We start from the raw sequence: 15,984 nt of genomic DNA on the forward strand, positions 1-15,984 counted from the left end.
ATGTATTGAATTTTCACCTAAAAAATAAAATTAAATACTGAAATTCCAGACACTACAAATTTAACGGAACGAGTCAATCAAGACACGATGCGACTGAAAACCAACTCCCCTCCCCCCACCTCAAAAAAAAAAAAAGAAAAAAATGAAAATGGATCCATTCTGGGATCTGATAATTTGCATTATTTATTTATTTATTTATTGAATAATCCGAAATCTTTAATGCCAGATTAAAAAGGAACTCTAGGATACGTAAGAAATTAAAAAAAAAAAAAAAAAGGAAATTTGCACAAATTTTTTTCTATCACCTCCTGACCAGCCGGAGGTGATGGATTTTAACATGGGTGCATCCATTACAGTTTAACGCTAGATAGCCCCTTAGACGGGTGGATACATGGCCGTATAATTCGATAACTTAATAAGAAAATTTCCCAAAGAAGGCAGAACATTGTACAAGCGACAAAAAGATGGACTAGTAGAGATCACGCTGGACGGTCCGCTCCCGGACACCTGCAAAACTAATACGGCCACGCTTATTTTTTTTTTGGTAGCCATCCAAAATTGGAAGCAGCTGGTAAACTGGCGGGGTGGTGGGAGTGCGACTGACTTCGACTATAAGAACACAAGACACCTGTGGGTGTCATCTGTCTACCATGGGAAGCGGGCCCAGCGCTCACATGTGACAGGTTGGCTTAGGAACACCCGTGGCATAAATCCTAGAGGAAAATCTTCACAGCGATTGTTAAAAATGGTGGAAGATTTTATTTATTTTTTAGGATTTAAAAATTGTAAGTTGCAAAACTGAAAACCTTTTAGCACCAACATGGTAATGTTTTACTTCAAAAAGAATAAAAAGGTTGTAGGGGGTGGCCAAAAGGTGCGCCAACCCCAAATGCAGAGGGCCAACAGGCGCGCCAATCCCAAAAGCAGAGGTGACCAAAAGACACTGCAACCCTGGGGGCAGGGACTTCAAGCCCAAAAAAGGGGAAGGGGGTGACAGGCACTCCAACCCCAAAAGAAGGTGGATGTGAGCGGCTGGCACTGCAACCTCAACAGTGGAGGGAATGGGGGGGCATGAATAGGCACTGCAACCACAAAAGAGGGTAAGGGGGCGGCAGACGCTCAGACCCCAAAAAGCGTGGGTGGCCAAAAGGCGCTCCAACCGCAAAAGCAGAAAAGGGTGGCGGCGGCAAGCGCCCCAAACCCCAAAAGCAGGAGATGTGGGGGGGGGGCCTTGAAAAGGCACGACAAACCGAAAAACAGGGGCCCGGTAGGCACTCCAACCCAAAATGCAGGGGTGGCCAAAAGGCGCTCCACCCTAATCCCAAAAGCAGGAGGTGGGGCAGCAGGCACTCCAACCCCAAAAGGGGGGGAGGGGGGCAGCACAAAGCCTGGCGGGGGTTGGGAGACAAAGTGGGGACATTAGGCGCTCCAACCCCAAAATTGCTGGGGGAAGTGTATCCGCCATCACTTGCGCTTCTGAGGTTAAAGCCAGTTTCTGAGCACCTAGGCTAAACTACGCTTGATATTAGGTTATACGACGCCATTATTGTGTCTGATTCACGCAGCACATCCGTCGCCATCTGTACTATAAACACATAACTGGGGCGTCACAACACACTGCACAGGGGAGAGGGTTCATAAAAAGTATCTTCCCAAAAAAAAATATTGGTTTGCCCCATATCAACCAACCAATCAGATTCCAGCTCTTACACTATTGAGGCAAATTGTAAGATGAAACCTGCATCCTGATTGGTTGCCATGGCCGGACCGGACTGCAGCCATATTGTGGATGTCCCATTATGGTTAACAGGGGGGGTGCAAGAATCAAAGACAATGGTGTTGCCCATTTGGACCAATCAGGTTACAGCTCAACTGTTGTAAGCATGACTGGAAGATAAGGCCTGCGATCTGATTGGCTGTGGTGGGCAGCTCCGCCCCTTCTCCTTTGAATTGAGCTTTTTTTTTGTCATTTACCTCACAGAATTCGGCGGAGGCGGCAGCACGGCCGCCGTGCACCCAGGTAGCCATATTGTATCATGTAACAGCCGCTATTTCTACTCCGTTTCATTATTAGAAAACTGCCTTCAATGTTTCTGAGGTAATAAAGCTTCCGCCATCTTGTTGCGCTGCCGGTATTTTAGGTTGTGTGACATTTTTTTCTGTCAAATTGAGCAACGTAGGATAAAAAAAAAAAACACTTCAGAGACTTTTGTCACGGATGCGGAGGTGAGCAGGGCTTAAGGCTCCTCATGGGGTCCAACTCCCGGAGACCCTACTGATCGACTGGAAAAAGGGGCCACGGGGTGGCACAGTTCTGGACGCCGTGTAGTGGTCGTTACTGGTACTGCAAGCTCAGTCCTGTTCGCTTGTAGTACCAGTCACGGCCACCATACCGAAGCGGTGCCACCAGCAGACAGCTGATCAGTGCGGGCACCCCCAGTAATATATGGATAGGTTTTCCCATCCATATAGGTGGGGGGGGGGGGTTTACTTAAAGGGGGATTCATCGCTCTATCCACGACATAGGGGGATAATTTCTTGATCAGTGGGGGGGGATCTGACAACCAGGCTACCCACTCATCCCGACAACCGGGTCTCCGAAGAGCCCTGTGTGAATGGAGCTGTTGAGTGTGACCACTAGAGGTCACTGCGCTCGGCCATTTCTGGTGGTCCCATTAAGAATGAATAGCGGCAACAAGAAGTCGGCCACAGATCCAGTCACACGAGGAACGGGATCGGTGGGGGTCTCAGCGATCGGAAAGACCCCCCCCCACCCCACATCTCGTAGATAGACGATAAGTTCCAAAATTGTGAATACCCCCCCCCCCCCTAAATGGACGGAACAGTGTTCGGGCGGGTAGGCGAATTGACACTCCATTTTTTAACGGGGGTTAGAAGTTTCATGATTGGGAAGGTTGTCAGTGGTTAGACCCCACTGATCAGTAGCTTATCACCCATCCCGAGGATAACCCGATTTTAACGGACAACCTCATTACACGGTGGCGTGACCAGGATCTGTGACGCATCCACAGTGGCCGTCGGACGGAGCGAATGGGCATTTATTATCGGGTGTGGAGATTAGACCATCTTTGGCAGATTGTGTAACTTTTCGTGATCACTTTTGAAAGTTATTTTACTCATTTATATAGCGCCATTAATTCCCCAGCGCTTTACAGTCATCAGCATCGCTGTCCCCATTGGGGCTCACAATCTAAGTCCCCTATCAGTATGGTCTTTGGAGTGTGGGAGGAAACCAGAGAACCCGGAGGAAACCCACGCAGACACGGGGAGAACATACAAACTCCTTGCAGATGTTGTTCTTGGTGGGATTTGAGCCCAGGACCCCCATGGGAGAACCCAAGCTGCAGTGAAATGGGTACTAGGTCTTGTGGTCCAGTGTTGGATACTAGTCGATGATTTTAGTGCCTGCGTGAGTGATCTGATCAGCCACCGAACAAGCAAAACGCCATGTTTACACGGGCCAGTAATAGGAGAGGAGCCTTCTTCTGGACGCTTGGCTCAGGTGGCCATCGGGGCCTTCAGTTTGACCTCCTGTGGTCACGGGGCAATCCGTCTCTAGACAGTGTGTAATATCGTCACGGGTGCTCCAGAGACTCCCGCAAAACAACATTTACTACAATTAATGGCGAGTAAAAACACTAACAGACACTAATTCACCTCCACCTCAGCCTGCCCCGGTACAGCACTATACACACTGCTCGTGATGCAACAACCCGCAACCTGCCCACCGCCATGATGTAACGGCATCCCAGCGGGCACAACACAGGTGCGAGGGGATGGTTATCATTAACGCGTCTCCAGGGACAACGGACGTGTTCTAACCACAAACATCGTAGTGGAGTAGGGGCAAATATTCTTATTGATCACCCTGCAAGGGGAGGAGACATGGCTCCTATATACTACATTATGGCTCCTCCTGTTTTACCCTACAAGGGGGGGGGGACGACGACTCCCAGCTCCTCCCACCCGCATCACCCGGCAGGGGGAGGAAGAGACTCCCAGCTCCTCCCACCCGCATCACCCGGCAGGGGGAGGAAGAGACTCCCAGCTCCTCCCACCCGCATCACCCGGCAGGGAGAGGAAGAGACTCCCAGCTCCTCCCATCCGCATCACCCGGCAGGGGGAGGAAGAGACTCCCAGCTCCTCCCATCCGCATCACCCGGCAGGGGCAGGAAGAGACTCCCAGCTCCTCCCATCCGCATCACCCGGCAGGGGGGGGGGACTCCCAGCTCCTCCCATCACCATGCAAGGGGGGGGGGTCGGGGGGGGAGAGACTCCCAGCTCCTCCCATCACCCTGCAAGAGGGGGAGGAGATTCCCAGCTCCTCCCATCACCCTGCAAGAGGGGGGAGGAGATTCCCAGCTCCTCCCATCACCCTGCAAGGGGGAAGGAGACTCCCAGCTCCTCCCATCACCCTGCAAGAGGGGGAGGAGATTCCCAGCTCCTCCCATCACCCTGCAAGAGGGGGGAGGAGATTCCCAGCTCCTCCCATCACCCTGCAAGGGGGAAGGAGACTCCCAGCTCCTCCCATCACCCTGCAAGGGGGAAGGAGACTCCCAGCTCCTCCCATCACCCTGCAAGGGGGAAGGAGACTCCCAGCTCCTCCCATCACCCTGCAAGGGGGGAGGAGACTCCCAGCTCCTCCCATCACCCTGCAAGGGGGGGGAGGAGACTCCCAGCACCCTGCAAAGGGGGGGAGGAGACTCCCAGCTCCTCCCATCACCCTGCAAAGGGGGGGAGGAGACTCCCAGCTCCTCCCATCACCCTGCAAAGGGGGGGAGGAGACTCCCAGCTCCTCCCATCACCCTGCAAAGGGGGGGAGGAGACTCCCAGCTCCTCCCATCACCCTGCAAAGGGGGGGAGGAGACTCCCAGCTCCTCCCATCACCCTGCAAAGGGGGGGAGGAGACTCCCAGCTCCTCCCATCACCCTGCAAAGGGGGGGAGGAGACTCCCAGCTCCTCCCATCACCCTGCAAAGGGGGGGAGGAGACTCCCAGCTCCTCCCATCACCCTGCAAAGGGGGGGAGGAGACTCCCAGCTCCTCCCATCACCCTGCAAAGGGGGAGGGAGGAGACTCCCAGCTCCTCCCATCACCCTGCAAAGGGGGGGAGGAGACTCCCAGCTCCTCCCATCACCCTGCAAGGGGGGGAGGAGACTCCCAGCTCCTCCCATCACCCTGCAAAGGGGGGGAAGGAGACTCCCAGCTCCTCCCATCACCCTGCAGGGGGGGGGGGGCGACTCCCAGCTCCTCCCATCACCCTGCAGGGGGGGGGGGGGCGACTCCCAGCTCCTCCCATCACCCTGCAGGGGGAGGAGGAGACTCCCAGCTCCTCCCATCACCCTGCAGGGGGAGGAGGAGACTCCCAGCTCCTCCCATCACCCTGCAGGGGGAGGAGGAGACTCCCAGCTCCTCCCATCACCCTGCAGGGGGAGGAGGAGACTCCCAGCTCCTCCCATCACCCTGCAGGGGGAGGAGGAGACTCCCAGCTCCTCCCATCACCCTGCAGGGGGAGGAGGAGACTCCCAGCTCCTCGCTGTATCACGCTGCTGTAGGAGAGAAATGCTCGCATCTCGGGGAGTAAATCCGTGCTTTTTCTGAGCCAGACACTAAACCAGCAAGTTAAATATTCACAAGATACAATAGTGACAGCCGCGTGCCATTTAAAGGGCCAGCGGCAGCGCCTGGATGGTCGCCAGCATGTATGAATGATTTATGAACAGCTGATAGAAGAGGAGGAGGAGCGAGAGGGGGGAGGCGAGGACTCCGTGTCAGCTCGGGTAAGGGCGAGGAGACAAAGAAATCCACTTAGGGAGTGTTGAGAAAGAGTCGCTGCAATCTCCAGACAGAGGCTGCAGATGTTCCCATTACACACAGCAGAGTGCACAGCACCGACAGTCCCCCATCTGCTGGCCAGTCTCCCGTCCTCGCCCCGGTCTCAGTCCTCACCCCCCACCAAGGATTATGCTCATCCACAAATCTTACCCAGCAACTAATCTACCATCCACCAGCAACCACGACCCGGCTCCACATCCAACCACGGATCCATCTGTGCCCATCATTCACCAGGCTGTAACTAATAAATGATGACATCACCACTGTTGTATAATGTATTACTAAGGCTGGCAGGTCAGCGCCCTGCAATGGTGAACACACAATGTGCGGAGCGGAGAAAAACTGCAGATATGATACATTACACCAGTGCACCGCCGGTACACGTCACCGTACACACACACACATACTGTGCACCGCCGCCGGTACATGTCACCGTACCCACACACACACTGTGCACCGCCGCCGGTACATGTCACCGTACCCACACACTGTGCACCGCCGCCGGTACATGTCACCGTACCCACACACTGTGCACCGCCGCCGGTACATGTCACCGTACCCACACACACACACACTGTGCACCGCCGCCGGTACATGTCACCGTACCCACACACACACACACTGTGCACCGCCGCCGGTACATGTCACCGTACCCACACACACACACTGTGCACCGCCGCCGGTACATGTCACCGTACCCACACACACACACACTGTGCACCGCCGCCGGTACATGTCACCGTACCCACACACACACACACTGTGCACCGCCGCCGGTGCATGTCACCGTACCCACACACACACACACACTGTGCACCGCCGCCGGTACATGTCACCGTACCCACACACACACACACTGTGCACCGCCGCCGGTACATGTCACCGTACCCACACACACTGTGCACCGCCGCCGGTACATGTCACCGTACCCACACACACACTGTGCACCGCCGCCGGTACATGTCACCGTACCCCCACACACACACACTGTGCACCGCCGCCGGTACATGTCACCGTACCCCCACACACACACACTGTGCACCGCCGGTACATGTCACCGTACTCACACACACACACTGTGCACCGCCGGTACATGTCACCGTACCCACACACACTGTGCACCGCCGGTACATGTCACCGTACCCACACACACTGGGCACCGCCGGTACATGTCACCGTACCCACACACACTGGGCACCGCCGGTACATGTCACCGTACCCACACACACTGGGCACCGCCGGTACATGTCACCGTACCCACACACACTGGGCACCGCCGGTACATGTCACCGTACCCACACACACTGGGCACCGCCGGTACATGTCACCGTACCCACACACACTGGGCACCGCCGGTACATGTCACCGTACCCACACACACTGGGCACCGCCGGTACATGTCACCGTACCCACACACACTGGGCACCGCCGGTACATGTCACCGTACACACACACTGGGCACCGCCGGTACATGTCACCGTACACACACACTGGGCACCGCCGGTACATGTCACCGTACACACACACTGTGCACCGCCGGTACATGTCACCGTACACACACACACACACACTGTGCACCGCTGGTACATGTCACCGTACACACCAGGCAACAGAGGTACTGATTACACCAGACACTACGAGATATACTATATTATCCGCGTATACAGCCATTAGGCTCCTATATACTATATTATCCGCGTATACAGCCATTAAGCTCCAGATATACTACATTGTCACAGGCATTAGGCTCCTATATACTACACTGTCCACGTATACCGGCATTGGGGCCAATATACTATATTACCCCTGTATACAATCATAAATAAGCAGGACAACCAAGTAAAAAAAATTGGGAGAACAAAAAATACAAACACAGACAAACAGGAAAAGAAGCACGTGAAGCTCCACAGGAAGAAGGGCCAAAGGAAGCCAAGAGAGGAAGAGTGTGGGAACTGGAGAAGAACGGGAAGTATATGGAAGGAAGTTAGATGTGCACAAAGCCAGCAGGGAAAAGTAGAAAGAGTGAGGGATGAAAGACAGGGAGAAAACACAAAGCTAGACATTATTTATAGCCAGAAAGGGCAGGAACTAAGAAAAAGAACCAGAAGACTGAAAGGGGGAATAGTACCTTAAAATTAACAGAATGAAGTGTGCAGAGAAGGCCAAGACAGAAGAAAGGCAAAAAGAGCAGAGGAGGCCAGAAGAAGTAGAGGAGGGGGGAAAAAAGTGAAAAAAGACTGTAGAATAGACCAGAAGAGCAATATAATAAGAAAAGAGCACAGGAGGAGGGATAAAAAGTAACAGAATGAGAAACGGGACAAGCGGAAAAGAGTGTGGAATAGGTCCTGAAGAAGAGCGAAAGATGGAGAAAAGTGCGCAGGAGGCAGCCAGAAGAGCGAATAAATGCAACAAGAACACAGACGGGCTACAGAATGAGAAGAGCACAAAAGAAAAAAGTCAGAAGAGCAACAGAAAGAGGCAAGAGCAGAGGTCAGAAGAATCAGGAAGGAAGAGTGCAGGCCACAAGAGCTACAGAAGAAGGAAAATGTTCAATGGAGGCCACTAAAGAGTGTAGAAAAAGTCAGATGAGGGCAGAATGAAGAGCGACAGAACGAAAAGGACAGTAGAGGCAACAACATCAACAGAATGGAGAAAACAGGAGGCCAGAAGGGCAACCAAAATTTGGTTATTGAGTGCAATGACGAGGGCCAAGAAGACCAAAAGTGCAACAGAACCAACAGGGCAAAGGAAGCGAGAAGAGCTAAAGAATAAGAGAAAAAGTGGCTTAATAAAAGAGGGCAGAAAAGGCTATAAGAACAAAATGAAGAACCCAAAGAAGAGAGAATAAAGATCAAGAGGCTAAAAAGAGCAACAGAATAAAGCACACAGGAGGCCGGAAAACAAGGAGCAGAGGAAGCGGAGCGTGCACGTCATGGGAAACCTAATGAGAAAGAAGGAGGGCACCAGTGGATGAATAAAATCAAGATATGCTCTAGAGAAGTGTCGCATGAATCGATAACTGTGAATCTGGAGACTTTTTTCCCTTTATCTCTGGCCAATATAGGAAAAGAAACACTTGAGGAGCCTGGAAAGTAAGGGGCAGAGCAAGGTGAAGGTGAGGAGGAAAAGGAGAGTGCAGGAAGTCGGAAGGAGTTGGGACTTAGTTTTTCAGTCTCTCATTTCTATGTGATGAAGAACAAGAATTCAGCTTAAAATATGGAAAAGTCAAATAACTAGCAAATCAGGAGTGAAACCCATTTTCCATAAGGGCATGTAGGTAGCGAAATTCTTGACTCTACAACCAGCGACAATTGTGAAGAGTCAGCCAGGATGATTAGACTCCGTTATCAGTCCAAATGCCAAAATCTTACGCCTATCGTCCAGGTTTCAGCACTATGGAGCTTCAATATATCACGGCGTAGCGGACAGTTGGCAAAGTATGAGCCACGGACCTGGCAGACGGTTCCCTCCACGTATCATCATAACCCATTAAAGACTTATTTTCAATAGTTTTCTTTGGCATGGAGACCAGTAGTACACGCCGCCGATTAGGTGACCCTTTAACCGGAAATAGTCATCCCAAGCAAACAGCTCCACCAATGGCTGCCAGAGTTTTACTAATTACTACATTAGTATTTTTCCGTGCCCCCTACTAAAATTTTAACCCTTTTGGTTCTCAAACTGCGGACGCGAAACTGGTCACTAACTATGTAGATGATCAAAACCGAAGGAAAATAATGAAGTTACTCAGAATCACAGGTTTCTCCAAGAGACACTTGGACGTTAGTAGGAAAAATACCTAAATCTGATTAACGCTTTAATCCTTTAATACTGCAGCGCTCCTTCCACTTTACATACAAACTGCAACCTATCCCTATAAATAACCCATACACCTCACATTAACCCTTCATAAGACCCCGCAACGAGCCATAACCCTGTACATTAACCCTTCACGATACTCTGCGCACCTGTCACACTATATAAATACTCTGTACTACCCGCACTATGTATATTAACCCTTCATGGTACCCTCAAATACCATCACTCTGCATATTAACCCTTCGCCGATACCCAGGAAGCCTCCATACACCTGTTAACCCTTCATAGTACCAGAAAGCTTCCATACACCTGTTAACCCTTCATAGTACCCATTCGGTAACAAATTGCAATTTAACCCTTTCTATATAATAGTCTGTATTAACACTACGTGTAATGTTACCTGCCAAGCAGATAATTAACCCTTTATAAGACACCGTAATCCTCGTCTGCTACATTGTAACGACCAAATTACAAGCAGACTAATAGTAACACTGCATAGTAAAAACTTTCAGTCACACGCCCGCCGTCACACTGCATATTAACCCTTTATAGTACAACAGCGCCCCCTACACCTGTGAAGCTGCATATTAACCCTTCACAGCAGCACAATCTCCACTCCACCTGTCACACTGGATATTGGTGCACTGACCCCACTGGCAGCATTAGTCCTGTGCCAAGGACTATTAACCCTTCAAAGACCTAGCAAAGATCCAGATCTGGGATATACACTGCAACCGTCTCACCGCAGACTCCTATTCTATATAATCACTAACACTGAGACTATGTATACACAAGTATACATACACAGTAAGTGTTCACATAAACGTCCAGTCCAAATACACGCTCACCGTGGACCAGGGGACATACAGATAAAAGTTGGCACCTGGCTCTTTAAAGAGGCAACTGCACAGTGCAAAAGTCACTGGACCTGTCAGACGGCATATTAACCCCTGCACTAGCCCTGACACAAGGCGTGCCATTCACAGGTGAGTGATCCACAGGGCAGTGACACTAATAAAAACCTCATGTTATCAGTGATCCCTGGTACTACAATCACTGCACTCCCAGGTTATACCTCAGTTAGAAACACACCCAGGGGCTGCCCATATGGCAATGGCTGGACCCCCCCCCCCACACCTCCTTTTTGTGTGTCTGCACGTAGTCGCAGACCATGCCCCTGTGTGCCTTGTTCATTGCAATCACTGCACAGCTTCCTGCATGGACCGCTACACGGCAACTATACCCCATCTCCATTCACCCTCTACCCCCACCACTCAATGTGACTGCAGATCTTTGGCCACGGCATTGTGTGCAGTGGTCAGTGAGACTTCTTGGTAAGTCACCTTGCCCCTTACACTTCAATGCAACTAGTGCTTATATCATGCCCCCCCCCTGTACACTGCACCAAGGCACTGCAAGCATCTGTCACTGTACAGTGCATTTAAAGCCCTGTATGCTCCTGATCCTCTACAATGTCCCCTCCCCACATTGCATGCCTGTCACCCTATCCCTGCAGATTGCACCAAGCCAATGAATATCACCCTGCCCCAGGTCAGTGCATGCTGCAAGAGATAATGTATGCAACCCTGTACTCATTTAATAGTCACTGCATGTCATCCACACTGCACCCAGACACTGCAATACCCAGGCACTGCATGTCATTCTGCCCCCTGCACTGCACAGCGCTTCCTTGCTCCCCCTGTGGGGCTCCCGTACCGCCGCTGCTGCACAGCCCCTGTGTGTAGTCGATCAGTATGTATCCCGCACGCCGGGCGGTGTGATCACTACTACAAGACATTAACCCCTTCAGTCCTCCACAGTTCCAGGCTTCCAGCATTACAATCAGCTTAACCCCCTGCACAGCGGAATCCGGCTTAGCTCCTCACCAAACACCACATTAACCCTGTGCGCGGAGCAGACAGCGGATGATCGGCGGCGGCGCCGCTGTGCAGCCTCCTGGTCCCTTTAAACCCCGGCATTTAAATCCTCGCTGTCTGTGAAGTTGCTGCCGGCGCCGGTCTCTGGCCCCGCACATGCCCACAGCTCGAGTCCACAGCTCGGGTCAGGCTCTTACCTTCATGTGTCCTCTTCTAGTGATCACCCCTCATTTCTCCGTCCATCCAGACACCGCACACTAATCCCCAAAGTCCGGCGGAGAGTGACGTCCCCTCCCGGAGCGGTGCAGTCACTTATAGCCTACAGTGTGGATGGGAACCTAGCGCGTACAGCGGATTATAATGCCCCTGCCCGGCTGTCTAACTGCCCCTCTCTCTCTTCTTTCACTCTGTCTCTTTCTCTCTCTTTTTTTTCAGTCTGTATTCAAACAAAGAAAGCTCCCCTCCCCCCAGCCTGTGTCTCCACTCCTCCTCCCCCTCCGGAACACCAGCCTCGCTTTCACCGCCCCATCCCTCCTCTCCTATCACAGCCCCCTCCAGCCTGTCCTCCCTGACATCCTGTGCCTGGACTTCCTGCCCTCTCCTGCCCGGCTCCAGGGACACCAGCCCCGCCCTCAGAAGGGTGACAGGCCGAAAGGATCAGTCCCTCCCCCAGCCGGGTCACAAAAGGGAGCTGTAGAGTATACAGACAGAAGGAGCCAGGAGTCTCCTCCCCCTGCAGGGTGATACAAACAGAAGGAGCTGCGAGTCTCCTGCCCCTGCAGGAAGCTGCAGGTGGGAGTAACTACGAGTATCCCCCTGCAGGGTGCTACAGATGGGAGGAGCTAAGAGTCTCCTCCCCTGCAGGGTGCTATAGATGGGAGGAGCTACGAGTCTCCTCCCCTGCAGGGTGCTACAGATGGGAGGAGCTACGAGTCTCCTCCCCTGCAGGGTGCTACAGATGGGAGGAGCTACAAGTCTCCTCCCTTGCAGGTTGTTACAGATGGGAGGAGGTATGAGTCTCCTCCCCTGCAGGGTGATACAGATGGGAGGAGCTATGAGTCTCCTCCCCCTGCAGGGTGCTATAGATAGGAGGAGCTATGAGTCTCCTCTCCCTGCAGGGTGATACAGATAGGAGGAGCTATGAGTCTCCTCTCCCTGCAGGGTGATACAGATAGGAGGAGCTATGAGTCTCCTCTCCCTGCAGGGTGATACAGATAGGAGGAGCTATGAGTCTCCTCCCCCTGCAGGGTGATACAGATAGGAGGAGCTACAAGTCTCCTCCCCTGCAGGTTGTTACAGATGGGAGGAGGTAGGAGTCTCCTCCCCCTGCAGGGTGTTACAGATGGGAGGAGCTACAAGTCTCCTCCCCTGCAGGGTGCTACAGATGGGAGGAGCTATGAGTCTCCTCCCCTGCATGTTGTTACAGATGGGAGGAGCTATGAGTCTCCTCCCCTGCAGGTTGTTACAGATGGGAGGAGCTACGTCTCCTCCCCTGTAGGGTGCTACAGATGGGAGGAGCTGAGTCTCCTCCCATGCAGAGTGCTACAAATGGGAGGAGCTATAATCCCCCCCCCTTTGCAGGGTGCTACAGATGGGGGGAGCTATGAGTCTCCTCCCCCTGCAGGGTGCTACAAATGGGAGGAGCTATAATTCCCCCCCCCCCCCTTTGCAGGGTGATACAGATAGGAGGAGCTATGAGTCTCCTCCCCCTGCAGGGTGATAGATAGGAGGAGCTATGAGTCTCCTCCCCCTGCAGGGTGATACAGATAGGCGCCATTTATGTCCTCTTGCAGGGTGACACAGTGACCCAGTCCTGTGAAGCTGTAGCCATGTGACACAACCTGTCTGATGTGTAACACACCCTTGTTCGGAGGGTGTAACCCGTGGGAGGCGACGCCTTCAGGATCAACACAGAGCTGATTGCAGAGCTCAGTGACAATGGAGGGGCAGCAGGCAGGGGCTGTGCTCACCCAGTATACATCCAGGCATATACTGGGGCGGTGCACAGCTGTGTACAGGTTCTGGCTCCTGGCCCAGTCCCCTCTCTCCTGCTTATTACATAACATCTGGAATGTGTCCTCACCTCACCCCTCGTACCGCACCTCCCTCCCCAGCCCTGACCTCCCCTCCTGAGCAGCCAGAGGTGTGAGGGAAGGGGGAGTCTGAGGTGTGCGAGGAGGAGGAGGGAGTGCAGATGTGAGGACGGAGGGGGTAGGGGGCCATACAGCCGCTCTGCGCTTATAGGAAATGTTTTTCTACAAGGAATAAGCGGAGATTTGCTGGAATTATCGGGACAGCTGGCGCTCTCTATCGCACACTAAAGCGTATACACGCCGAAACTGCACACAGATACACAAAGGGGCGACAATCAGGAGCGAGATAATGGAGGGCATGGTCACCCACGCTAATAGCTGGAGAGTTTCTCTAGGGTGGAATTTTGCGTCAGTCGTTACATGGTAGTGTTGCGCCCATTCACTATTTTAGGTCTAGGTGGATACGATGTGTCAGGACATGGGAAGGCAACGCTGCCACAATACAGCATTAAGAAAGTCAACGTGATGTTGAAATTTTCCCCATGCAGAAAAGGACATGAACGTGGATTTGCTACGGATTTTGCCCTTTGAAAAAAATCCACAATGAATTTTGCAAGTATTTTGTGATCCGTTCACACAGTTATTCAACGAGGATTCACATCAAAGAGTGAGATTCATGAATCTGTGTACTCCTCTTAATGAATCCGGAGAGTCTGACGAGCAACAAGCACCTTGCCCCAAATCTAACTCCAGTGCCGCTGACCCAATGGACTGGATGAGCAGTGGTCTCCACACCCCTGTCCCAGGTCCACCTATTGTGTCAAAGCTAGACAAAAATGGCACAAGAACATAAAAAGTCGGAAAATTTTCGAACAGCCTCGAGTCACACCAAAATTTTGTGACTTTTCAAAGATTTTTTATACCAGAAAGGTTTGATGAATCGGGCACAAAGTCTTGATTTAATTTAGATTCTGCAGGAAAATACGCACCAAAAATCAGCGAGCTTTGGAGCGTTTTTTCTTTTTCTTGCAGATTCCCTGCAAATTCTTGTTAGTATCAGTGGCAGATCTAGACTTACACTTTGGCGACTACGACGTGACCTTATGAGAAAGTCCAACCCCGTAGCTTCAGTCTGAATCCTAAATCGCAATTCAGATGTTTCCCAGATGGGGTCCGAAGTATGAAACTTTTGCGATGAAACAGAAATGCAAGCAGAGCCCAAATTTCCAGCCTATTGGATTTGGAGTTGCGCACAACTTTGCCCTCAGATCGCAATGGAAGTCGTTCGAGACTCCCGACTGGTGAGCATCTTTTTTTTTTCCAGCCAAACCAAAGATCTAAAATAGTTGCATAACATCCAGTCGATTTATCGCACAACTTGTTGCACGTAACCTGTCGCTGTGCAGCTCTAGCTTTAGTGTTATAACGCAGTGTTGCCTGGTGTCCCTTAGATAGGTCAAGAATCGCTAATACTTGGCAAATCAAGCCTTGTGATGAAAAGAGTAATGGACAACTGCAGAGATCAAAGCAATGAGGGGCTGTAAGAGACTCCTAAAAACTTTGGACAATCCCATTTTACTTGTTTGGTTCCAACCTCCCAGAAACTTTGTGATAGATATTGCTCTGAGGCTTCTCCAATCAGCCATTTAAGAAGGTGGGAGAACATTGTAACTCTTCCATTACGTATAGTTGGATGACAATGCAGGCTAGAAGCTAGTTGCCATCACAATCTAACCTTTCGGTACTTTCGCGAGTTACAATGCAATCACCACTAGTGATGTACAACGTGAAGATCGTAGTGAAACGTCTTATAGCACTGCAAATCCTAAACCACGAGCCGACGACTAAACTAGTCACACAACTTTGGTGTAACATTTTTTTGTACATATGCAACTTGATGCTGCGTGAACTTCGCCGAAAAGAAAATTCAAAACTCTCCTGATATGAAACATACCCTTAGAGGGCATTTAAGAGAAGTCATCAAACACAGACAACCGGCCGTAGACGATTAGCTTGTTGTCAGCACATTCTGCCTCTGGGGGGGGCTGTCACAGAAATATTCTCAATCTACAGGCAGCTGTGGTTTATCAGACACAAAGCATCCAGTGAGCAGATGAAGACTACACAGACTATGCTCCTGACATTTGTACCTTTACTGAACCTCAAGTCCACTCTCTGTGAACGAAATTCATCACCAGGAGTTGTCTTAGGTCGGGCAACGCTAGTGGTTTTTTTTATTCCTCATGTGCAGGGCAGATGTTTTTCCACCTTGCAATACTCTGACTGCAGCCTTCGGGCATGAAAACGTTTTTTTTTTTTTATGTTCTCCAAGGGTGGCGGAGATGACAGAGACTAATGTCGGCTATGACCGAACACAGAATGGGCAATTCTATTGGACCCC

General features: G+C 51.6%; 1 protein-coding gene across 6 annotated transcripts in view; it reads right to left on the reverse strand.

The window, feature by feature from the left end:
* KDM6B (lysine demethylase 6B) overlaps nt 1-15,984 on the reverse strand; it is a 154,848-nt gene that overhangs the window by 43,893 nt on the left and 94,971 nt on the right. For 2 of the 6 annotated variants that reach the window (XM_073654470.1, XM_073654466.1), the window contains exon 1: nt 11,748-12,113. The exons of 3 other annotated variants lie outside the window; for them this stretch is intronic. The gene's annotated coding sequence lies outside the window, so the exon portion shown is untranslated. Of the gene's footprint in view, nt 1-11,747; nt 12,114-15,984 lie in introns of those variants that run through there. One more of the 6 variants, XM_073654471.1, reaches the window with a different exon arrangement.

Source organism: Phyllobates terribilis, unplaced genomic scaffold, assembly GCF_046119375.1.
Source record: "Phyllobates terribilis strain yellow unplaced genomic scaffold, ASM4611937v1 Scaffold_11__3_contigs__length_659146591, whole genome shotgun sequence".
NCBI lineage: Eukaryota > Metazoa > Chordata > Amphibia > Anura > Dendrobatidae > Phyllobates > Phyllobates terribilis.